The 26,362-nt window shown below is 37.8% G+C and overlaps 1 non-coding gene across 1 annotated transcript; it reads left to right on the top strand.

Annotated features, from left to right (window-relative positions):
• The first annotated feature begins 13,881 nt into the window (after positions 1-13,881).
• LOC130952774 (small nucleolar RNA R71) lies at positions 13,882-13,985 on the top strand. Its single transcript, XR_009074951.1, has one exon. It is a non-coding gene; the product is annotated as a small nucleolar RNA R71 (small nucleolar RNA).
• Positions 13,986-26,362: the final 12,377 nt, after the last annotated feature.

Raw genomic sequence — 26,362 nt, 5'->3', positions numbered from 1 at the left:
AAGAGTTGCTCATCTGGAAAGGTTTCAGAGATCTCAGTGGGAGGGAGGGACGCCCCTTCTACTGGTTCTATTCGGGACAGGTGGTCTGCTACCTGATTCTCTGTCCCTTTTCTGTCTCTTATTTCTATATCAAACTCTTGCAGAAGCAACACCCATCTTATAAGTCTGGGTTTTGAATCCTGCTTTGTGAGTAAATATTTAAGAGCAGCATGATCAGTGTACACAATCACTTTTGATCCTACTAAATAGGATCTGAATTTGTCAATGGCGTAAACCACTGCAAGTAGCTCTTTTTCTGTGGTTGTGTAATTCTTCTGGGCATCATTTAGAACACGGCTGGCATAGTAAATGACGTGCAGAAGCTTGTCATGCCTTTGTCCCAACACTGCACCAATGGCATGGTCACTGGCATCACACATCAATTCAAATGGTAATGTCCAGTCTGGTGCAGAGATGATTGGTGCTGTAACCAATTTAGCCTTCAGAGTCTCAAACGCCTGCAGACACTCTTTATCAAAGATAAATGGCGTGTCAGCAGCTAGCAGGTTGCTCAGAGGTTTAGCAATTTTTGAAAAATCCTTTATAAACCTCCTATAGAATCCTGCATGCCCCAGAAAGCTTCTGATTGCTTTAACATTAGCAGGTGGTGGTAATTTTTCAATTACTTCTACCTTAGCTTGATCCACCTCTATTCCCTTGTTCGAAATTTTGTGCCCAAGGACAATTCCTTCAGTCACCATAAAGTGACATTTTTCCCAGTTTAAAACTAGGTTAGTCTCTTGGCATCTTTTCAGAACAAGTGCTAAATGGTTAAGGCAGGAGCTGAATGAGTCTCCAAATACTGAAAAGTCATCCATGAAGACTTCCAGGAATTTTTCCACCATATCAGAGAAAATTGAGAGCATGCACCTCTGAAAAGTTGCAGGTGCATTGCACAGGCCAAATGGCATCCTTCTGTATGCAAATACTCCGGATGGGCATGTGAATGCCGTTTTCTCCTGATCCTGGGGATCTACTGCAATTTGATTATAACCTGAATATCCATCCAGGAAGCAGTAGTATTCATGACCTGCTAGTCTTTCTAGCATCTGGTCTATGAATGGTAAAGGAAAATGATCCTTTCTGGTGGCTGTATTGAGCCTTCTATAATCAATGCACATACGCCACCCTGTAACTGTTCTTGTAGGAACCAGTTCTTTTTTTTTCATTATGAATCACTGTCATGCCACCTTTCTTAGGGACAACTTGGACAGGGCTCACCCAGGGGCTGTCAGAAATAGGATAAATAATCCCAGCCTCTAGTAATTTAGTGACCACTTTCTGCACTACTTCCTTCATTGCTGGGTTCAGCCGCCTTTGTGGTTGGACCACTGGTTTGGCGTCATCCTCCAGCAAGATCTTGTGCATGCATCTAGCTGGGCTAATGCCCTTAAGATCACTGATGGACCACCCAAGAGCTGTCTTGTGTGTCCTTAGCACTTGAATTAGTGCGTCCTCTTCCTGTGGCTCTAAGGTAGAGCTTATAATTACAGGAAAGGGATCACCTTCTCCCAGAAATGCATATTTCAGGGATGGTGGTAATGGTTTGAGCTCGGGTTTAGGAGGTTTCTCCTCTTCCTGAGGGATTTTCAGAGGTGCTATTATCTTCTCTGACTCCTCCAAATCAGGCTGAACATCTTTAAAGATGTCCTCTAGCTCTGATTCGAGACTCTCAGCCATATTGACCTCTCTTACCAGAGAGTCAATAATATCAACACTCATGCAGTCATTTGGGGTGTCTGGATGTTGCATTGCTTTGACAACATTCAACTTGAACTCTTCCTCATTGACTCTCAAGGTTACTTCCCCTTTTTGGACATCAATGAGGGTTCGGCCAGTTGCTAGGAAAGGCCTTCCTAGAATGAGAGTTGCACTCCTGTGCTCCTCCATTTTCAGCACCACAAAGTCAGTAGGAAAGGCGAATAGCCCAACCTTGACAATCATGTCTTCAATCACGCCTGATGGGTATTTAATGGACCCATCAGCAAGTTGAAGACATATCCTGGTTGGTTTAATTTCTTCAGTTAAACCAAGCTTTCTGATAGTAGATGCAGGTATTAAGTTGATACTTGCCCCAAGATCACATAAAGCTTGCTTGGTACAATTACCTTCTAATGTGCATGGTATCATAAAGCTCCCAGGATCTTTAAGCTTCTCAGGTAAGCTTTTCAGAATGACTGCACTGCATTCTTCAGTGAGGTAGACTTTTTCAGTTTCCCTCCAATCCTTCTTATGACTTAAAATTTCCTTCATGAACTTAGCATAAGAAGGTATTTGCTCAAGTGCTTCTGCAAACGGAATCTTTATTTCAAGAGTCCTAAGATAGTCTGCAAAGCGGGCAAATTGCTTATCCTGTTCCGCTTGGCGGAGCTTTTGAGGATAAGGCATTTTGGCTTTGTATTCCTCAACCTTAGTTGCTGCAGGTTTATTACCTACAGAAGTGGGTTGGGAAGCCTTTTTAGAAAGGTCAGCACTTATATGTGACTGATTCCCCACTGGCATTTGAATGCTAGTGGTGGGAGCTGGAGTGGCGTTAGACGCCACTTCCTTGTTTGTTACGGGCGTTTGAACGCCAGAACCATGCTCCCTTTGGGCGTTCAACGCCGGATCCATGCTTGTTTCTGGCGTTGAACGCCAGGAATGAGCATGGTCTGGGCGTTCAGCGCCAGCTTTGTTCCTCTCTGGGCTCTGATTGTCCTCAGAGGGATTTTGAGTATCCTCTTGTTCATTTCTTGGTTTCCTGATGCTTTGAAGTGAGGTATTTAATGTTTTCCCACTTCTTAATTGAACTGCTTGGCATTCTTCTGTTATTTGTTTTGACAGTTGTTTTTCTGTCTGCTTTAATTGTACTTCCATGTTCCTGTTAGCCATTCTTGTTTCCTGTAATATTTCCTTGAATTCGGCTAGCTGCTGAGTTAGAAAATCTAATTGCTGATTGAATTCATTAGCCTGATCCACTGGACTGAGTTCTGCAGTTACTGTTTTAGCTTCTTCTTTCATAGAGGATTCACTGCTTAGGTACAGATGCTGATTTCTGGCAACTGTATCAATAAGCTCTTGAGCTTCTTCAATTGTTTTTCTCATGTGTATAGATCCACCAGCTGAGTGGTCTAGAGAAATCTGAGCTTTTTCTGTAAGCCCATAGTAGAAGATGTCTAATTGCACCCATTCTGAAAACATTTCAGAGGGGCATTTTCTTAGCATCTCTCTGTATCTCTCCCAAGCATCATAAAGGGATTCATTATCTCCTTGTTTGAAGCCTTGGATGTTTAGCCTTAGCTGTGTCATCCGTTTGGGAGGGAAATAGTGATTCAGGAATTTTTCTGACAGCTGTTTCCATGTTTTTATGCTGTTCTTAGGCTGGTTATTTAACCACCTCTTAGCTTGATCTTTTACAGCAAATGGAAACAGTAATAATCTGTAGATATCCTGATCTACTTCCTTATCATGTACTGTATCAGCAATTTGCAAAAATTGTGCCAGAAACTCTGTAGGTTCTTCATGTGGAAGACCAGAATACTGACAGTTTTGCTGCACCATGATAATGAGCTGAGGATTCAGCTCAAAGCTACTAACTCCAATGGAAGGTATACAGATACTACTCCCATATGAAGCAGTAGTGGGGTTAGCATATGACCCCAGAGTCCTCTTGTCTTGTCCATTCATACTTATTGAACAATAGAGTTATTTGTTTATAAAGGACTGTGGAATATGTTGATTTTATTTATTTTATAAAAGTGGAATAAATAAAACGAAATATATATATAAAAAAATATTTTGAAAATATTTTGTGAGAATTTTTTCGAAAAATTTGAAATTGAAATTTGAATTTTTTATAAAAATTTCGAAAAAGTAGTTTTAAAAATTGGTTAGAAAATAAATATTTTTTTTTTTTGAATTTTGAATTTTATGATGAAAGAGAAAAACACACAAAAGACACAAGATTTAAAAATTTTTAGATCTAATATTCCTTATTTTCGAAAATTTTTGGAGGGAAAACACCAAGGAACACCAAACTTAAAAATTTTAAGATCAAGACACAAGAAAAACTCAAGAACACCTTGAAGATTCACAAGAACACCAAGAACAAAAGAAAGAACACCAAACTTAAAATTTTTAGAAAACTTTAAGAAAATTTTCGAAAATTATATTAAAATTAACAAGAAAACACCAAACTTAAAGTTTGGCACAAGATTCAATCCAAGAAAAATTATTTTTGAAAAAGGTTCCAAAGCGTAAAACCAATTATCAAGAACAACTTGAAAATCAAGGAAGAACCAAGAACACTAACACGAAAATTTTAGAGAAAAATATGAGATATACAATTGACACCAAACTTAGAACAAGACACTAAACTCACGAAAATTAACAATTAATCAGAAAAAAAATAAATTTTGAAAAGAAATTTTTGAAAAGAAATTATCCTATCAAGATTTAATGACTCTATAATAATAAAAAATAAAAATAAAATATTCCTAATCTAAGAAATAAAATAAGCCTTCAATTGTCCAAACTCAATAATCCCCGGCAACGGCGCCAAAAACTTGGTGGACGAAATTGTGATTTCTATCTTTTGATCTTTAGTATGTACACAAAAACTATTGTATCTCTTTATGGAATATGATAATAGAGCCTGGTCCAAAATCAACTTCACAACTTCGTTCAACTAACCAGCAAGTGCACTGGGTCGTCCAAGTAATACCTTACGTGAGTAAGGGTCGATCCCACGGAGATTATTGGTTTGAAGCAATCAATGTTATTTTATTAATCTTAGTCAGGAGGCTAATAAAGTTATTTGGATTTATTTATAAGAAGCCAAAGTATTTAAAATTGTAAGTTAAAATAATAGGGAATAATAGCGTTACTTGTTGTGTAGTAGTGAGAAATATGTTGGAGTTTTGGAGATGCTTTGTCCTCTGAAATTCAACTCTTCCTTGAAATCCTTTCTCCACACGCAAAACCCATTCTATAGCAAGCTCTATGTAGGGTGTCACCGTTGTCAATGGCTACCTCCCATCCTCTCAGTGAAAACGTTCCTATGCTCTGTCACAGCACGGCTAATCATCTGTCGGTTCTCAATCAGGTTGGAATAGAATCCATTGATTCTTTTGCGTCTGTCACTAACGCCCAGCCTTCAGGAGTTTAAAGCTCGTCACAGTCATTCAATCCCAGAATCCTACTCGGAATACCACAGACAAGGTTTAGACTTTCCGGATTCTCATGAATGCCGCCATCAATCTGGCTTATACCACGAAGATTCTGATTAGGAATCTAAGAGATACTCATTCAATCTGATGTAGAACGGAGGTGGTTGTCAGACACACGTTCATGGATTGAGGAAGGTGATGAGTGTCACGGATCATCACCTTCTCCATAATTAAGCGCGAATGAACATCTTAGATACGAGTAAGCGTGTTTGAATGGAAAATAAAGGAATTGTATTAATTCATCGAGACGCTGCAGAACTCCTCACCCCCAACAATGGAGTTTAGAGACTCATGCCATCAAAAAGTATGTAATTCAGATCTGAAAATGTCATGAGGTACAAGAAATGTCTGTAAAAGTTGTTTAAATAGTAAACTAGTAACCTAGGTTTACAGAATATGAGTAAACTAAGATAATTGGTGCAGAAATCCACTTCTGGGGCCCACTTGGTGTGTGCTGGGGCTGAGACTAAAGCTTTTCACGTGTAAAGACCTTTCTTGGCGTCAAACTCCAGATTATAACGTGTTTTGGGCGTTCAACTCCGAATCATGACGTTTTTCTGGCGTTTAACTCCAGACAGCAGCATGAACTTGGCGTTTAACGCCAAGTTACGTCGTCTATCCTCGCGCAAAGTATAGACTATTATATATTGCTGGAAAGCCCCGGATGTCTACTTTCCAACGCCGTTGAGAGCGTGCCAATTGGACTTTTGTAGCTCCAGAAAATCCATTTCGAGTGCAAGGAGGTCAGGATCCAACAGCATCAGCAGTCCTTTTTCAGCCTAAGTCAGATTTTTGCTCAGCTCCCTCAATTTCAGCCAGAAAATACCTGAAATTACAGAAAAATACACACACTCATAGTAAAGTCCAGAAATATGATTTTTGCTTAAAAACTAATAAAATTCTATTAAAAACTAATTAAAACATACTAAAATCTACATGAAATTACCCCCAAAAAGCGTATAAAATATCCGCTCATCAATTCACTTCTGCTTTCTGAATCAAAATTAGAAACTCCACTGGATAGAAAGAAAATAAGAACACATTTCAGAACTAGCCCTAGTTGTGCGAAAAAAATGGAATCAGAATAAGGCGATCTACTAAATGAAGCAACTCAATCCAATAAACTTAAAATGCAACTAGGAGAAAAAAATTAATTATAACCTAAAACATAAGCTTATTTAGTTAGAAGAGTATTTTAGAAGCATCTAAAACAAAATTTCAAGGGGAAATTTTTGTTTAATTTACCACTGTGTCTGTTGCTTCTTGTGTAATCCCGTCGAGCATCATCTTCTTTGTCCAGTGGGCCACCCACGGTGGCGTGGCAGCATTAGGTCCATCCAAGAAACGAAACTTGGTTTCATAGAAATAAATGAGCATCAAAATAAAAATACAGCCGTCAACGGACTATTTCTTTTCTTTTCTCTTGTTTTTTATTCCCTTCCTCAAGAAGCTGAGCACATGATTTTCCCATCCCACTGTTGGATGTTGTCCACATGAAAGGCAGGCAGCTTATGGATCAGGGAGGCCATGGTTGTCGGTAGCAAAAAGCACTTCTGTACAAACACGACAAAAGTCCTCCAGAATTTTTGCCGGTTCTCCTCCCCTTCAATACTCATATCAAGGACAGACTTTGTCAAAGAAGCCAACGTAACACATTTGAGGCTGTCAAATATTGCCTTGTCTGTCTCATTCAGTCTGCCATACTCAATATTTTCAGGAAAATAATTTCCTACAATATTTTAATAGCAACAAATCAGCCAAAAAGGCTCAGTTTAATTTTCTGTACCCAATGAACCGAAATTAAAAGAAGAAATAAACTGAAAATAAGCAGAAAGTGGGAAGTGTATTACCACCGTGGTTTATGCCCAACGTATCTGCTATCTTGCCAGGTGTTATGTATATTTTGCCATGGAGAGTTTTTAGGCATCCATGATAGTCACCGTAGCAATCAATTAATTCTCTCAAGAGGGCATTGGTGGACGAAATTGTGATTCGTTCTCTTTGTATTTGCATGAGATTTAAATATTGGTTCTATCAAAAATACACCAAAGAGATCATGGTATGATGAATTGAGATCCTGGTAATGGCACACGTGATCACAACTCGTTCAACTTAACCAGCAAGTGTACTGGGCCATCCAAGTAATACCTTACGTGAGTAAGGGTCGATCCCACAGAGATTGTTGGTATGACGCAAGCTATGGTCACCTTGTAAATCTTAGTTAGGCAGATTAAATGGTTTATGATGAGTTTGAAAATAAATAATAAACAGAAAATAAAATAGTAAATAGTTACTCGTATAATTCCATGGTGGGAATTTCAGATAGGCGTGTGGAGATGCTAGAATCCTCTCGAATCTCTACTTTCTTATTACATTCATCCAATCCTTCTTACTCCTTTCCATGGCAAGCTGTATGTAGGGCATCACCGTCTTCAATGGATACTTTTCATCCTCTCGGGAAAATGGTCCTATGCGCTGTCACTGCATGGCTAATCGTCTGGAGGCATCACCCTTGTCGATGGCTACATCCCATCCTCTCAGTGAAAATGGTCCAAATGCTCTGTCACAGCACGGCTAATCATCTGTCGGTTCTCAATCAGGTTGGAATAGAATACCTTGATTCTTTTGCGTCTGTCACTAACGCCCAGCCTTCAGGAGTTTAAAGCTCGTCACAGTCATTCAATACCGGAATCCTACTCGGAATACCACAGACAAGGTTAGACTTTCCGGATCCCTATGAATGCCGCCATCTATCTAGCTTATACCACGAAGATTCTGTTGGGGAATCTAAGAGATATGTGCCCGGCCTAAGGTAGAACGGAAGTGGTTATCAGTCACACGCGTTCATAGGTGAGAATGATGATGAGTGTCACGGATCATCACATTCATCAAGTTGAAGTGCAACGTATATCTTGGAATAAGAATAAAAGAGAATTGAATAGAAAGTAATGGTAGTTTTATTGAAACTTGAGGTACAGCAGAGCTCCACACCCTTAATCTATGGTGTGCAGAAACTCCACCGTTGAAAATACATAAGTGAAGGGTTCAGGCATGGCCGAATGGCCAGCCCCCTAAAACGTGATCAATAGCCTCTTAAGATGAAGAATAAAACAAAACTAAGACCAAAGATGAAACGTGGTCAAAAGACGTCTAATACAATAGTTAAATGTCCTATATATACTAGACTAGCTACTAGGGTTTACATGAGTAAGTAATTGATGCATAAATCCACTTCCGGGGCCCACTTGGTATATGCTTGGGCTGAGCTTGATCTATCCACGAGCTGAGGCTTCTCTTGGAGTTGAACGCCGAGTTATAGCATGTTTCTGGCGTTCAACTCCGGGTTATGACGTGTTTCTGGCGTTTAACTCCAGACAGCAGCATGTACTTGGCGTTGAGCGCCACTTTACGTCGTCAATTCCCGAATAAAGTATGGACTATTATATATTGCTGGAAAGCTCTGGATGTCTACTTTCCAACGCCGTTGAGAGCGCGCCATTTGAGTTCTGTAGCTCCAGAAAATCTATTTTGAGTGCAGGGAGGTCAGAATCCAACAGCATCAGCAGTCCTTTTGTCAGCCTTTTTCAGAGTTTTGCTCAAGTCCCTCAATTTTAGCCAGAATTTACCTAAAATCACAGAAAAACACAAAAACTCATAGTAAAGTCCAGAAATGTGAATTTAACATAAAAACTAATGAAAACATCCCTAAAAGTAGCTTGAATTGTTGCTTGTCCCCAAGCAACTGAAAATCAAATAGGATAAAAAGAAGAGAATATACTATAAATTCAAAATATCAATGAATAATAGTTCTAATTAGATGAGCGGGACTTGTAGCTTTTTGCTTCTACACAGTTTTGGCATCTCACTTTTTCCCTTGAAGTTTAGAATGATTGGCTTCTCTAGGAACTTAGAATTTTGGATAGTGTTATTGATTTTCCTAGTTAAGCATGTTGATTCTTGAACACAGCTACTTATGAGTCTTGGCCGTGGCCCTAAGCACTTTGTTTTCCAGTATTACCACCGGATACATAAATGCCACAAACACATAACTGGGTGAACCTTTTCAGATTGTGACTCAGCTTTGCTAGAGTCCCCAGTTAGTGGTGTCCAGAGCTCTTAAGCACACTCTTTTGCTTTGGATCACGACTTTAACCACTCAGTCTCAAGCTTTTCACTTGGACCTGCATGACACAAGCACATGGTTAGGGACAGCTTGAATTAGCCGCTTAGGCCTGAATTTTATTTCCTTGGGCCCTCCTATCCATTGATGCTCAAAGCCTTGGATCCTTTTTACCCTTGCCTTTTGGTTTTAGGGGCTATTGGCTTTTTCTGCTTACTTTTTTCTTTTTCTTTCTATATATTTTTTTTTCGCAAGCCTTTGCTTTTTCATTGCTTTTTCTTGCTTCAAGAATCAATTTTCATGATTTTTCAGATCATCAATAACATTTTTCTTTGTTCATCATTCTTTCAAGAGCCAACAGTTTTAACATTCATAAACAACAAGATCAAAATTATGCACTGTTCAAGCATTCATTCAGAAAACAAAAAGTATTGTCACCACATCAATATAATTAAATTAAATTCAAGGATAAATTCGAAATTCATGTACTTCTTGTTCTTTTGAATTAAAAACATTTTTCTTTTAAGAGAGGTGAAGGATTAATGGATTTTATTCATAGCTTTAAGACATAGTTACTAAACACTAAATGATCATGAAGTAGAGACACAAAACATAAATAAACATAACATAGAAACCGAAAAACAGAAAGAAATAAGAACAAGGAATGAATCCACCTTAGTGGCGTCTTCTTCTTGAAGGACCAACAATGTCCTTAAGCTCTTCTATGTCCCTTCCTTGCCTTTGTTGCTCCTCCCTCATTGCTCTTTGATCTTCTCTTATTTCATGGAGAATGATGGAGTGCTCATGATGTTCCACCCTTAATTGTTCCACATTGTGGCTCAAATCTTCTAAGGAGGTGTTGACTTGTTCCCAAAAGTTTTTGGGAGGAAAGTGCATCCCTTAAGGCATCTCAGGGATTTCTTGATAATGAGCTTCCTCATGCATCTCTTGAGAACCGTGGAGGGTCTCTCTTGCTTGCTCCATCCTCTTCTTGGTGATGGGCTTATCCTCTTCAATGGAGATGTCTCCTTCTATGATAACTCCAGCTGAGTAACATAGATGGCAAATAAGGTGAGGAAAAGCTAGCCTTGCCATGGTGGAGGGCTTTTCGGCTATTTTGTAAAATTCATTGGAGATGACTTCATGAACTTCTACTTCCTCTCCAATCATGATGCTATGAATCATGATGGCCCGATCTACAGTAACTTCAGATCGGTTGCTAGTGGGAATGATGGAGCGTTGAATGAACTCCAACCATCCTCTAGCCACAGGCTTGAGGTCCAGTCTTCTTAGTTGGACTGGCTTGCCTTTGGAGTCTCTCTTCCATTGAGCTCCTTCCACACATATGTCCATAAGGACTTGGTCCAACCTTTGATTAAAGTTGACCCTTCTAGTGTAGGGACGTACATCTTCTTGCATCATGGGCAAGTGGAACGCCAACCTTACATTTTCCGGACTAAAATCTAAGTATTTCCCCCGAACCATTGTGAGATAATTCTTTGGACTCGGGTTCATACTTTGATCATGGTTCCTAGTGATCCATGCATTGGCATAGAACTCTTGAACCATTAAGATTCCGACTTGTTGCATGGGGTTGGTTAGGACTTCCCAACTTCTTCTTCGGATCTCATGTCGAATTTCCGGATACTCATTTTTCTTGAGCTTGAAAGGGACCTCAGGGATCACCTTCTTCTTTGCCACAACATCATAGAAGTGGTCTTGATGGATTTTGGAGATGAATCTTTCCATCTTCCATGACTCAGAGGTGGAAGCTTTTGTCTTCCCTTTTCCTTTTCTAGAGGATTCTCCGGCCTTAGGTGCCATTGATGGTAATGGAAAAACAAAAATCTTATGCTTTTACCACACCAAACTTAAAATATTGCTCGTCCTCGAGCAAGAGAAGAAAGAAGAGAAGAAGAAGAAGAAGAAAATATTGTGGAGAAGGGGGAGGGTGGGTTTCGGCCAAGGTATAGAAGAGGGTGTTGTGTTGTGTGAAAATGAAGTGGAATGGAAGGGTATATATAGGGAAAGGAGAGAGGGTAGGTTCGGCCATTTTAGGGTGGGTTTGGGTGGGAAAGTGTTTTTGAATTTTGAAGGTAGGTAGGGTTTATGGGGAAGAGTGGATGGATGTGAGTGGTGAAGAGATGATGGGGAAGAGAGATTGAGGTGATTGGTGAAGGGTTTTGGGAAAGAGTGTTTATTGGGAAGAGTGTAATAGGATTAGGAGGTAAGGTGGGAATATGTTAGGTGGGGATCCTGTGGGGTCCACAGATCCTTAGGTGATCATGTGGGGTCCACAGATCCTGAGGTGTCAAGGAATTCCATCCCTGCACCAAATAGGCCTGTAAAATGTCTTTGCATACCATTCTAGCGTTTAAACGCCGAGGTGATGCACATTCTGGCCGTTCAACGCCCATGTAAAGCATGTTCTGGGCGTTCAACGCCCATATGTAGCATGTTTCTGGCGTTGAACGCCAGTTTCATGCTTGTTACTGGCATTCAGCGCCAGCTTTTCTCAAGGCACATTCCTGGCATTCAAACGCCAGAATGTTGCTTGTTTCTGGTGTTCAGCGCCAGATTCATGCTCTGTTCTAGCGTTGAACGCTAGCCTGTCCTTCCTCCAAGGTGTGATTTTTCTTCTGCTGTTTTTGATTCTATTTTTAATTTTTATATTTTTTCGTGACTCCACATGATCATGTACCTAATAAAACACAAAATAACAATAGAATAAAATAAAATAAAAATTAGATAAATAAAATTGGGTTGCCTCCCAACAAGCGCTTCTTTAATGTCAATAACTTGACAGTGGGCTCTCATGGAGCCACAAGGTGATCAGGTCAATGTTGTATAGTCCCAACACCAAACTTAGAGTTTGGATATGGGGTCTTAACACCAAACTTAGAGTTTGGTTGTGGCCTCCCAACACCAAACTTAGAGTTTGACTGTGGGGGCTCTTCTTGACTCTGAACTGAGAGAAGCTCTTCATGCTTACTCTCTTTTGTCACAGAGGGATGCCCATATGCCTTAAACACAAGGTAGTCCCCATTCAATTGAAGGATTAATTCACCTCTGTTGACGTCTATCACAGCTCCTGCTGTAGCTAGGAAAGGTCTTCCAAGGATGATGCATTCATCCTCTTCCTTCCTAGTGTCTAAGATTATGAAATCAGCAGGGATGTAAAGGCCTTCAACCTTTACTAACACGTCCTCTACTATTCCATAAGCTTGTCTCAATGATTTGTCTGCCAATTGTAATGAGAACAAGGCAGGTTGTACCTCAATGATCCCCAGCTTCCCCATTACAGAGAGTGGCATAAGATTTATCCCTGACCCCAGATCACATAGAGCTTTTTCAAAGGTCATGGTGCCTATGGTACAAGGTATTAAGAACTTGCCAGGATCTTGTCTCTTTTGAGGTAAAATTTTCTGAATCCAGGTGTCTAGTTCCCCAATGAGCAAGGGAGGTTCATTTTCCCAAGTCTCATTACCAAACAACTTAGCATTCAGCTTCATGATAGCTCCTAAATATTGAGCAACTTGCTCTCCAGTCACATCTTCATCCTTTTCAGAGGAAGAATAGTCTTCAGAGCTCATGAATGGCAGAAGGAGATTTAATGGAATCTCTATGGTCTCTATATGAGCCTCAGATTTCTTTGGATCCTTAATAGGAAACTCCTTCTTGCTTGAGGGACGTCCCAGGAGGTCTTCCTCACTAGGATTTTCGTCCCTCTCCTCCCTTGTGCATTCGGCCATATTGATTACATCAATGGCCTTGCACTCTCCTTTTGGATTCTCTTCTGTATTGCTTGGGAGAATACTGGGAGGAGTTTCAATGACTTTCTTACTTAGCTGGCACACTTGTGCCTCCAGATTTCTGATGGAGGATCTTGTTTCACTCATGAGAATGAAAGTGGCCTTTGACAGATCAGAGACTAGATTGGCTAAATTAGAAGTGTTTTGTTCAGAATTCTCTGTCTGTTGCTGAGAAGGTGATGGAAAAGGCTTGCTATTGCTCAGCCTATTGCGTCCACCATTGTTAAAGCCTTGTTGAGGCTTCTGTTGATCCTTTCATGAGAAATTTGGATGATTTCTCCATGATGAATTATAGGAGTTTCCATAAGGTTCACCCATGTAATTAACCTCTGCCATTGCAGGGTTCTCAGGATCATAAGCTTCTTCAGAAGCTGCCTCTTTAGTACTGTTGGATGCATTTTGCCATCCATTTAGACTTTGAGAAATCATGTTGACTTGCTGAGTCAACACTTTGTTCTGAGCCAATATGGCATTCAGAGCATCAATTTCAAGAACTCCTTTCTTCTGAAGTATCCCATTATTCACGGAATTCCTCTCAGAAGTGTACATAAATTGGTTATTTGCAACCATGTCAATGAGTTCTTGAGCTTCTGCAGGTATTTTCTTTAGGTGAATTGATCCACCTGCAGAATGGTCCAATGACATTTTCAAAAATTCAGATAGGCCATAATAGAATATATCTAATATGGTCCATTCTGAAAACATGTCAGATGGACATCTTTTGGTCAGCTGCTTGTATCTTTCCCAAGCTTCATAGAGGGATTCACCATCTTTTTGTTTGAAGGTCTGAACATCCACTCTAAGCTTGCTCAGCTTTTGAGGAGGAAAGAATTTATCCAAGAAGGCTGTGACCAGCTTATCCCAAGAGTCTAGGCTATCCTTAGGTTGTGAATCCAACCATATTCTAGCTCTGTCTCTTACAGCAAAAGGGAAAAGCATGAGTCTGTAGACTTCAGGATCAACTCCATTCGTCTTAACAGTCTCACAAATCTGCAAGAACTCAGTTAAAAACTGGTAAGGATCTTCAGTGGAAGTCCATAAAACTTGCAGTTCTGTTGCATTAAAGCAACTAGTTGAGGCTTAAGCTCAAAATTATTGGCTCCAATGGTGGGAATGGAGATGCTTCTTCCATCAAATTTGGACGTTGGCTTTGTGAAGTCACCAAGCATTCTCCTTGCATTATTATTATTTTCGGCTGCCATCTCCTTCTCTTGCTCTAATATTTCTGAAAGGTTACCTTTAGATTGTTGTAACTTAGCTTCTCTTAATTTTCTCTTCAGAGTCCTTTCAGGTTCTGGATCAATTTCAACAAGAGTGCCTTTTTCCTTGTTCCTGCTCATATGAAAGAGAAGAAAACAAGAAAAGAAGAGGAATCCTCTATGTCACAGTATAGAGATTCCTTTATGTTAGTAGAAGAAGAAAGGGGAGAAGAATGTAGAAGAGTGGGTTTGGATATTTAGATGGAGAGAGGTGAAGAGAAGTGTTAGTAATTAAATAATTAAATAGAATAAGTGAAAAGGGATAGAAAATTCGAAAATAATTTTAAAAAGGGGTTAGTAATTTTTAAAAATTAAAGATAAGATATAATTAAAATTAAAATTTAGAACAAAAAGAATTTTTGAAAAAGAGGTGAGATATTTTCGAAAATTAGAGAGGGAAAAGTAGTTAGGTGGTTTTGAAAAAGATAAGAAACAAACAAAAAGTCAAATAGTTAGTTGTAAAAGATATTAAAATCAAATTTTAAAAAGATAAGATAAGAAGTTAGATAAGATATTTTAAAATCAAATTTTTTAAAAAGATAAAATTTTGAAAAGGATATGATAAAAAGATAAGATAAGAAGATGTGATAAAAAGATATGTTTGAAAAAGATTTAATTTTTAAAATTAAAATTAATTACTTAACTAACAAGTAACTACAAGATATGATTCTAGAATTTAAAGATTGAACCTTTCTTAACAAGAAAGTAACAAACTTCAAATTTTTGAATCAATCACATTAATTGTTAGCTAATTTTCGAAAATATGATATAAAGATAAGAAAAAAATTTTGAAATATTTTGAAAAAGAATTTTGAAATTTTCGAGAAATAGAAAAAAAATGAAAAAGATATCATTTTTGAAAAAGATTTTGAAAAGATAAGATTTTTAAAATTGAAAATTTGACTTGACTTGTAAGAAACACTTAATTTTGAAAATTTTTTACTAAGTCAACTCAAATTTTCGAAAATTATGAGAAAAATAAGGAAAAGATATATATTTTTTTATTTTTGAATTTTTAATTATGACAGAGAAAAACACAAACATGACCCAAAATTTAAAAATTTTGGATCAAAACACATGATACATGCAAGAACACTATGAATGTCAAGATGAACATCAAGAACACTTTGAAGATCATGATGAACATCAAGAACATATTTTTGAAAAAGTTTTGATGCAAAGAAAAAATGCAAGACACCAAACTTAGAAATCTTTAATGCATGGACTCTAACAAACAAAAAATGCATATGAAAAACAACAAACAACACAAAGTAAGAAAACATCAAGATCAAACAAGAAGACTTGTCAAGAACAACTTGAAGATCATGAAGAACACTATGAATGCATGGAATTTTCGAAAAAATAATGCATAGATTTTAAAAAATGCAATTGACACCAAACTTAAAAATTGACTCAAGACTCAAACAAGAAACACAAAATATTTTTGATTTTTATGATTTTATTAATTTTTTGGATTTTTATTAAATTTTTTTTTTTTGAAAATAAAGTTTGGAAAAACGAAAAATAAAAGAAAAATTTTGAAAAAGATTTTTGAAAAGAAAATTACCAAATCTGAGCAACAAGATGAACCGTCAGTTGTCCATACTCGAACAATCCCCGGCAACGGCGCCAAAAACTTGGTGGACGAAATTGTGATTCGTTCTCTTTGTATTTGCATGAGATTAAAATATTGGCTCTATCAAAAATACACCAAAGAGATCATGGTTTGATGAATTGAGATCCTGGTAATGGCACGCGTGATCACAACTCCGTTCAACTTAACCAGCAAGTGTACATGGTCATCCAAGTAATATCTTACGTGAGTAAGGGTCGATCCCACAGAGATTGTTGGTATGAAGCAAGCTATGGTCACCTTGTAAATCTCAGTTAGGCAGATTAAATGGTTTATGATGAGTTCGAAAATAAATAATAAACAAAAAATAAAATAGTAAATAGTTACTCATATAATTCCATGGTGGGAATTTCAGATAAGCGTGTTGAGATGCTAGAATCCTCTCGAATCTCTACTTTCTTATTACATTCATCCAATTCTTCTTACTCCTTTCCATGGCAAGCTATATGTAGGGCATCACCGTCTTCAATGGCTACTTTTCATCCTCTCGGGAAAATGGTCCTATGCGCTGTCACTGCATGGCTAATCGTCTGGAGGCATCACCCTTGTCGATGGCTACATCCCATCCTCTCAGTGAAAATGGTCCAAATGCTCTGTCACAGCACGGCTAATCATCTGTCGGTTCTCAATCAGGTTGGAATAGAATCCCTTGATTCTTTTGCGTCTGTCACTAACGCCCAGCCTTCAGGAGTTTGAAGCTCGTCACAGTCATTCAATACCGGAATCCTACTCGGAATACCACAGACAAGGTTAGACTTTCCGGATTCCCGGGATCCTACTCGGAATACCACAGACAAGGTTAGACTTTCCGGATCCCCATGAATGCCGCCATCTATCTAGCTTATACCACGAAGATTCTGTTGGGGAATCTAAGAGATATGCGCCCGGCCTAAGGTAGAACGGAAGTGGTTGTCAGTCACGCGCGTTCATAGGTGAGAATGATGATGAGTGTCACGGATCATCACATTCATCAAGTTGAAGTGCAACGTATATCTTGGAATAAGAATAAAAGAGAATTGAATAGAAAGTAATGGTAATTGTATTGAAACTTGAGGTACAGCAGAGCTCCACACCCTTAATCTATGGTGTGCAGAAACTCCACCGTTGAAAATACATAAGTGAAGGGTTCAGGCATGGCCGAATGGCCAGCCCCCTAAAACGTGATCAATAGCCTCTTAAGATGAAGAATAAAACAAAACTGAGACCAAAGATGAAACGTGGTCAAAAGACGTCTAATACAATAGTTAAATGTCCTATATATACTAGACTAGCTACTAGGGTTTACATGAGTAAGTAATTGATGCATAAATCCACTTCCGGGGCCCACTTGGTGTATGCTTGGGCTGAGCTTGATCTATCCACGAGCTGAGGCTTCTCTTGGAGTTGAACGCCGAGTTATAGCGTGTTTCTGGCGTTCAACTCCGGGTTATAACGTGTTTCTGGCGTTTAACTCCAGACAGCAGCATGTACTTGGCGTTGAGCGCCACTTTACGTCGTAAATTCTTGAATAAAGTATAGACTATTATATATTGTTGGAAAGCTCTAGATGTCTACTCTCCAACGCCGTTGAGAGCGCACCATTTGGAGTTCTGTAGCTCCAGAAAATTTATTTCGAGTGCAAGGAGGTCAGAATCCAACAGCATGAGCAGTCCTTTTGTCAGCCTTTTTCAGAGTTTTGCTCAAGTCCCTCAATTTCAGCCAGAATTTACCTGAAATCACAGAAAAACACACAAACTCATAGTAAAGTCCAGAAATGTGAATTTAACATAAAAACTAATGAAAACATCCCTAAAAGTAGCTTGAACTTACTAAAAACTACCTAAAAACAATGCCAAAAAGCGTATAAATTATCCGCTCATCAGGCATCAGACGCGTTCATTTCCGGGACATGTGCTAGCGCACCAAATCCCATTTCTTTAACTATATCTTTCTTTTTCGGATTTAAATTCTTGAACATTGTTGCTATTGCCTTTTTCTGGCATTTGCAATCGTGAGTTTTCTACAAGATTTCGAAATAGAATGTCACGATATATTTATAATACAAAATAGATTTTATTTGAATCAAAGTGGATAAATATGTTTAATGTGGTTACGTTATAGCGCAGGTTCTCCTTGTTTGTCGCCATTGTCTTCTTCATTTTTGCTGTAAGGACAAAAAAATTTGGTCAATACTTCACTCAATACACCGACAAGCACAAGCATGCATATCTTAATCAAGTGAATGAAAATGTCCCAGCCCACTGAACCAAACTCACTTGATGCACTGAATAAAACATGATGAATAATGAAACATCTAGAAAAGCATTTCTGTATGCAAAAGAAGCTAGATGAACATACTAACAATCAAGTGAATCAAAATTAGCAACCTCACTAAACTGAACACAATTCATGTTTTGAATAAAAAGTGATAAACATTGAGTCAGCAAGAAAATCATTTTTGCATGCAAAATGACCCAACTGAACACACTAACAATAAAGTGAATGAAAATGGCCAACTCCACTAGACCAAATGCCATTCATATGCTGAATAAAATGTAAAAGACATTCAATCATCAAGAAAGACATTTATGCATGCAACAGGATTGTACTGAACACACTAACAATCAAGTCAATGAAAATGATGAATCGCATTGAACAGAACACCATTCATGTTGTGAATAAAACGTGATAAACATTCAATCAACAACAAAAGCATTCTGAATGCAAAAGGAGCCAAATGAACATACTAACACTGAAGTGAATAAAAATGGCCAACACTACTGAACCGAACACCATTCATGTGTGGAATAAAATGTAATAGACATTCAATCATCAAGAAAGATATTTATACATGCAAAAGGACTAAACTGAACACACTAACTATCAAGTGAATGAAAATCATCAAGCCCACTGAACAGAACACTGTTCATGTGCTGAATAAATCGTTATAAACATTCAATCATCAAAAATAGTATTTTTGCATGCAAAAGAAGTCAACTGAATAGACTAACAATCAAGTGAATCAAAATTAGCAACTCCACTGAATTGAATGAAAATAAGAACACATTTCATTCCAAGCCCAAGTTACATTGTAAAAATGGAATTAGAATACGTCGATCTACTAAACAAAGAAACTCAATCCTGTAAACCCCACTGAACTGAACACAATTCATGTTTTGAATAAAAGTGATAAACATTAAATCAGCAAGAAAATCATTTTCGCATGCAAAAGGACCCAACTGAATACACTAACAATCAAGTGAATGAAAATGGCCAACCCCGCTGAACCAAATGCCATCATGTGCTGAATAAAATATAAAAGAAATTTAATCCTCAAGAAAGACATTTATGCATTCAAAAGGACTAAACTAAACACACCAACAATCAAGTGAATGAAAATGACGAAGCACAATAAACAAAACACCATTCATGTTGTGAATAAAACGTGATAAATATTCAATCAGCAACAAAAGCATTTCTAAATGCAAAAGGAGCCAACTGAACATACTAACAATGGAGTGAATGAAAATGGCCAACACCACTAAACCAAATGTCATTCATGTGCTGAATAAAATATAATAGACATTCAATCATAAAGAAAGACATTTATGCATCCAAAAGGACTGAATTGAACACACTAACTATCAAGTGAATGAAAATCACCAAGCCCACTGAACAAAACACCATTCATGTGCTGAATAAATCATTATAAACATTCAATCATCAAGAATGGTATTTCTCTATGCAAAAGCAGTCAACTGAACAAACTAACAATCAAGTGAATCAAAATTAGCAACTCCATTGAACTGAATGAAAATAAGAACACATTTCATTCCAAGCCCTAGTTACTCTGTAAAAATAGAATCAGAATACGTCGATCTACTAAACGAAGCAACTTAATCTAGTAAACCTAAAATGAAACTAGGAAAAATGTGAGATTGTAAGATTTTAAATGAACAGTAGTTTTTCTCATACCTTTCGTAGTTTGTTGCTGTTTTCGTTCGTTTTTTCTTCTTTCTTGCGAAATCTTTTCACGATTCTTCTCCAGTAGTGGTTTCTGCAGAGAACGTGACTAACGTTTGAGTGATTTTGAGAGAGATTCGAAGAGTAGTAGTGGTTCCATGCGTATTAAAGAAGAAGGAACGTTTTTTCATAATGAAGCGCGAATCAATATTAACGCTTTGGGGGATTTGGGGTGCGTGTTATACACGCTCATTCAATGGTATTGGGTTTTTTTTATGTTGGGCCAGCTTGGATGGACTTTGATACAAAATTACATAGATGTGCAGCATGACTGTAATGAATAATTAGCTTTGCCCATAATAGTGTCCCAACTCCGATTTTTTAAATTACCGACTTTATAAAAAATAGCCGCGTTTAATGGATCAGGGCTAATTAATTTTTGCACCTTTATTTTCAGGCGCCAAATAATTAAAAGTCTTAAAAACTTTTTAGTTTCTTTTTAAATAGTTATCAGCCTTGGTTTTGAACCGTCATGAGCTTTAATAATATCTCATTTCCATCAATTAATTCAACAGCACTTACCAATAAAACCCATAGTTTTTATTTAATTTTATCTCTCTTTAAAAATACCTCATCGAATTCCTTCGTTTCTCCAAACAAAACTTCTCATTCTTCTTCTTCCATTTCTAGGTAGTAGAACCATTTTTTCCTACCTTCTTCAAGTTTTTGCATAGATTTCTTCATCATTCCCAAGTAAAAACTTTACTTATTATTTTTATAGTTTTCCATACATTTATGCATTTACAATGTTCTCCCATAGAATAAACCATTATTCTGGATTTTCTATTTTTTATTGCTCTTAAGACATGGATATAGTTTTTTGGGTTCTACTTTTTTCTTTCAATAACTTTGCCTTCACTCAGATATCAGATACCACTACTTAGCTTTTCCTGCTTGAATAGTATTTTCCCATGTTTTCGGAAGAAGTTACAAAAATAGAGAAAAAATTTCTGTAACATAGTAGTGGTGCTCCCGTAAGTTTTCTAGAGAGGGTGAAAAGAAAGGTAATTAGCAATCGCAAAAGTGTGAGCACATCTAAACAAGCTGGTCCCGGTCTGCTCCAAGACTATGAAATAGATTTTTATTCCTGGATTCCTGAGGAATTGAAGTTTACTCCTTCCAGCATTACTCATGAAAGATTAGATGAGTTCCGAGAATCTGGAGTAACTTTTAGTTCAGACATCGGCAACCTCTATATTATGCCTGTTTCTAGTCCCGATGATCAACTTTGTCATATCAATCACAAGCCGGAACCCAACCTGACTGGTTATGGATATATGGAATCTTTTTTACTAGGCTGGGAGTTCGGATTCCTTTTCTTGAATTTCAAGAGAATGTTCTTAGTTATTGTGGATGTTCTCCCTCCTAACTTCATTCAAATAGTTGGGCCATAATTTGTAGCTTTGAACTCCTCTACGCCTTTCTAGGACTTCCTGCTTCTATGAGAGTGTTTCTATATTTTTTGTAATTTAACAATGACATTTAGTACTCGAAGTCGCGAGTTTATTTCATTCTGAGATAACCCTAACAGAAGAATCTTCAATTTTTTTGAAAAGTCTTAAAGAAAAATATTTTGAGATTGAATGGGTTGCGGGTAGAACACCTTTCTTCAAGACCTTAAAAGATAAAAAAAATGTTTAATCCTTGCAGGAATTTTCATGTAGCTTCCCCTAAGATTGAGTTGCAATGTGTGAGCCCTTATAAGCGTGTGAATATTCACATGCTTTTAGAGTTATGGAATGAACGACCTCTCGGCTTAAGGATAATACTTACCGATGAACATGCTTCTCAAAATGCTATTGATAATATTTTATTTTTGTTTATTTATTTTGTTATGCTGACAATAATTTGACTTCCTATCTTTGATTTCTTGTTTAAGTTGACATGGCTGGTAGGCTAGAAGTTATTGTTGCTATCATGAGGAGGATGACTTCATGATCCGTTCCACCGATCGATGCTAAAGGAGGGGATAGGATTTTCCCCTCCACCACTTTGAATAATCTTCCTCCTCCTGGTCCTCAGAAGTCAGTCCCCAAGGTTGAGATACTAGGCGCACAGTCTCCAACCAACTCTCTAAAGAAGAAAAAAACAAGAAATCAAGGGAAAAGGTCACACCCAATCTAAACTGAGCTTAAGTCATGGCCTGGTTCCTTTGGTTGTATCCTTCAAAAAGAATTCCAATCTTCTGAATTTGTTAACAAATTCCTGATCTCGGAAGAGACCAAATCAGGCTTAACTAAGATGCCTGTTGAATTCAGCAAATGCTCATTTGTTGAGCTGCATTTGTAAGAGATGTGAAAATGGAGATTCCAAACATCCATACCGCAGTGATGGAAAAAAAAAGGAGGTGGAAAATTATTCTCAGATCCAGAGTTTAAATGCCACCCTAGTATCCTTACAAGAAGAGAACAAAGCACTACAAAGTCAGGGGAACTCGTTGGAGGAGGCAAAGAAATTTCAGACTCCAAAACTAAGGATCTGAACAAATAAGTTGCTGAGTGATGCCTAGGCATCTTAGGCTAGTTTCACAAGACTATTTCATTAGTTTTCATTTGGTTTCATGCACTTTCTTAGGCAATAAGTAAGCATTTGGATGAGATTAATGCAAGAATTGCTTGATGCTATGAATGATGCATGTCTTTATTCAATCAAACATTGTTATTTATGAGCATTTTCATGAGATTAATGCAAGAATTGCTTGATGCTATGAATGATGCATTATCTTATGATTATGGCAAGGCTTTGATGTATTTTGTTTGGTTGATGATAGGTAAGAAGAAGCAAAGGAAGAGCAGAGAAGAAGCAGAGGCCATAGCGTTAATGGCCAAAGTTAATGCACTAACGCTATGGCTAACGTTGGCTCAAGGAAGGGTAAGCAACGTTGGTGGCCAAAGTTGGCTCACCAACGTTGCCTATCAACGTTGCCCATAAATGTTGGCAGAGGAAGAGAAGGCAACGTTGGTGGCCAAAGTTGGCTCACCAACGTTGCCCATCAACATTGGCATTAGAAAGGGGAAGCAACATTGGTGGTCAAAGATGGCTCACTAACATTGCCTATCAACGTTCCAAGGAAGAGAGTGAGCAACGTTAGTGGTCAAAGTTGGCTCACTAACGTTGCCCACTAACGCTCCAAGCATAACAAGCAACGTTGATGGCCCAAAGTTGGCTCACCAACGTTACTAGCAAAGAAAATGGTGCCAACGTCAGTGTGCTACCGTTACCTAAAGTTAGCACACTAACGTCTTCGATAGATTTTCAAGTTTGAACTAGGAAATTTGTAAGGGACGTGTACACGTGGACGATGCGTACGCGTGACTAAAAGAACATTGGTAGCAACGTTAGTGAACTAACGCTAGTGGCAACGTTCCTAAGGGATTTTGAAGGTAACGTTGGCCATTGTTAGTGTACCAAGGTTGGTGACCAACGCCAATGGCAATGCTCAAAGTGGTTTATGCATGCAACGTTAGTGCCACCGTTAGTGCACTAACGTTGGTGACTAACGCCAAGGCCAATTCCAGTTTCAACGGCACCCATGCAAGCTTGTGAACGTTAGTGAACTAACGCCCATGTCAACATCACAAAGAGCCACTCCTAACTGCTTCAAACAAAGGCCAAAGCCTACATCCAAAGACTTGAAGATTGATCTGAAAAGTGTATAAATAGGATAGATTTTGAGGTTAAAAAGAAGGCTGGGAAGCAGGGACCCTAATTGGGAAACCCTGAATCATTTACTTTGTACTTTCTTTTACTTTCATGTACTTTTCTTTTCCCTTTGATTTTGCTGAGCAATGATGAACTAAACCCCTCCCCCCAATCATTAGCGGGAGGAGCTCTATTGTAATTCACATGATTGAATAAAATTCTTCTTCTTATCAATCTGCTTGTTGTAGCTAAGAGATAACTTCTATTTTCATTTTGATCAATTCACTCCGGAAGGAGGTTTTAGATCCATGAATTTCTATGTGAGCCTCGGAAGGAAAATCATGGAAATTAGATTGAAGCTCTATCTCTCACAAATCTCTTGATCAACACCATTCGGGGGGAATTGAGATCTTGAGAGTTTGTGTAGCTCATGGATAAGAGAATGCACTTAACCTCTTCTCATGACAATTAGATCAAAGAATTGGCAAATTGATTGTGTTTAGAGAAATTGGCTCATATGATTGAGAATGAAGTTGAGACCCATTGATTCATGGAGGATTATGATATCTCCAATCCCTAATGAATATTTCTCTTTGATATTCTTCATTTTAATTGCCTTGAATTTACTTTAATTCCTTTGAATTTACTGCTTCCTTTGATTTTCAACACCCAAGTCCCTTTTACAATTCATGCAATTTACTTTCCATTGTCATTTACATTTGTGCCCTCTACTTTCTTGCAATTTAAGATTCAGCTCATTTACATTTCTTGCCATTAAGGTTTCCGTCCTTTACCTTTTAGCACTTAAATATTCTAGTCCTCTACATTCTGTGCCATTTAAGTTTCCGTACTTTACCTTCTGGCATTTAAATTTCTAGTACTCAACATTTTGTTGTTTTACTTTCTTGCAATTGATATTCTGTCCATTAAAGTTCACCAAAACCTTTCAATACTCGCTTGACTAGACATATTACCTCACTAAAGTTGCTTGATACATCAATTCCCTATGGGATCGACCTGACTCTTGTGAGTCTTACTACTTGATGCGACCCGGGATACTTGCCGGTAGTTATGAGGATTGAATTTTTCCGTCATCATTGAGTTGGAAGAAAAGATCAACATTCTTTCCAAGATAGTCATGGATGCTGAACGAGCTGCTGTCTATGGGGTTTTTGATGCAGAAAGGAACATGGTGGATCAAATTAAGCTTCTTTCTCCCGAGTTGGACACCTCCTCTGTGAACACCTTCAAGAAGGTTAGTGATAACCAACTGGTTGATATTATGTAATAGATTTTCTAAGTGTTTTCTGAAATTTTTCAAAGTTATTTTGCATAGTTTAGACAACTACTTCCTCTTTATCTGGTACTACTATTTATAAGACTTAAAGCTTATTTTCTTATACTTAGAACTTTTTATCTTTATTGGATCTCTATTCTTAAGTATTATAATTGTGCTTCTTTAATTGTCAACCATCTTTTTTATATAGGCACTTCGCATTTACTACATTAATGTAATCATCAAAACATTCAAAACAATAATATAAAGATAATAGGGTAAAATGAAAATAAATCTAGTACTTAATAACAAATACCGTTTCAAATGGCCTCATTAAAAACCTATTAAATAGGAAAAGAGTGCCTTTATTCTTACATTAATAATGCTTAAGAGCAATACCTCTTCAAATGAGTTGCATTCCATGTCCTCAACACTTCAGTTCCATCAAGATTTTCTATCTTATAAGCCCCTTTTCCCAATTTTTTTTTACCCTAAAAGGTCCCTTCCAAGTGGAGTTTAACTTCCCTTGATTAGACAAAGTAACAGCATCTAGCCTACATCAGAACCAAGTCCCTAGCTTGGAAACTTGTAGGTCTAACCTTGCTATTATACATTTTGGCTACCCCCTGTTTCAATGCTTGTTCAGTTAAATTTTTCATTGACCTAACTTCATTAATGAGATCATGAGCCAAATGACTATCTGTGCTTCCAAGCAGCATCCTTGGACTAGGTTCTCCAATTTCTAGTGGAATAACAACCTTTTTCACAATAAGTGAGCCTGAATGGTGTTTCGCTAGTAAAAGATTACGACATTGTGTGATACCATCATGACATTGACCAGAACGCGCTAGCCCATAAGCCCTTAGCTTCATCTAACCTGTTTCTTAATCCTTTTAAGATTATTTTATTCGCAGCTTCTGCTTGAATATTAGCTTATGAATGCTTTACCGATGCAAACACTTGCCGAATTTTCAATCCAGCCAAAAATTCTCAAAATTTAGCAACAGTGAGCTATGTCCCGTTGTCAGTGACTATGATCTCAAAAATTCCAAACCTCGTTAGGATTTCTCTCCACACAAACTTCCGACATTGAAAGAGGTAATACTTGATAATGGTATAAGATTCAATCCATTTTGTAAAATAATATATCACCACAATCAAGAATTTAACTAGTCCAAGCCCTTGAGAAAATGGTCCCAAAAGATCCATACTCCATTTTGAAAATGCTTTTGCCGAAATAACGGAAACGAGTTCATGAGGTAGTTCTTGGTGAAGGTTAGCATGAAGCTGGAATTTTTCATATTTCTTCAGATACTGAATCTTTGATGATAGTAGGCCAGTAGTAACCAGCCCTGATGATCTTTTGAGCTAA

The sequence above is a fragment of the Arachis stenosperma genome, chromosome 9 (assembly GCF_014773155.1).
Source record: "Arachis stenosperma cultivar V10309 chromosome 9, arast.V10309.gnm1.PFL2, whole genome shotgun sequence".
In the NCBI taxonomy this organism is placed as follows: domain Eukaryota; kingdom Viridiplantae; phylum Streptophyta; class Magnoliopsida; order Fabales; family Fabaceae; genus Arachis; species Arachis stenosperma.
Note: the sequence above shows the minus strand (reverse complement) of the source record. Positions and strands in the feature narration are given on the sequence as shown.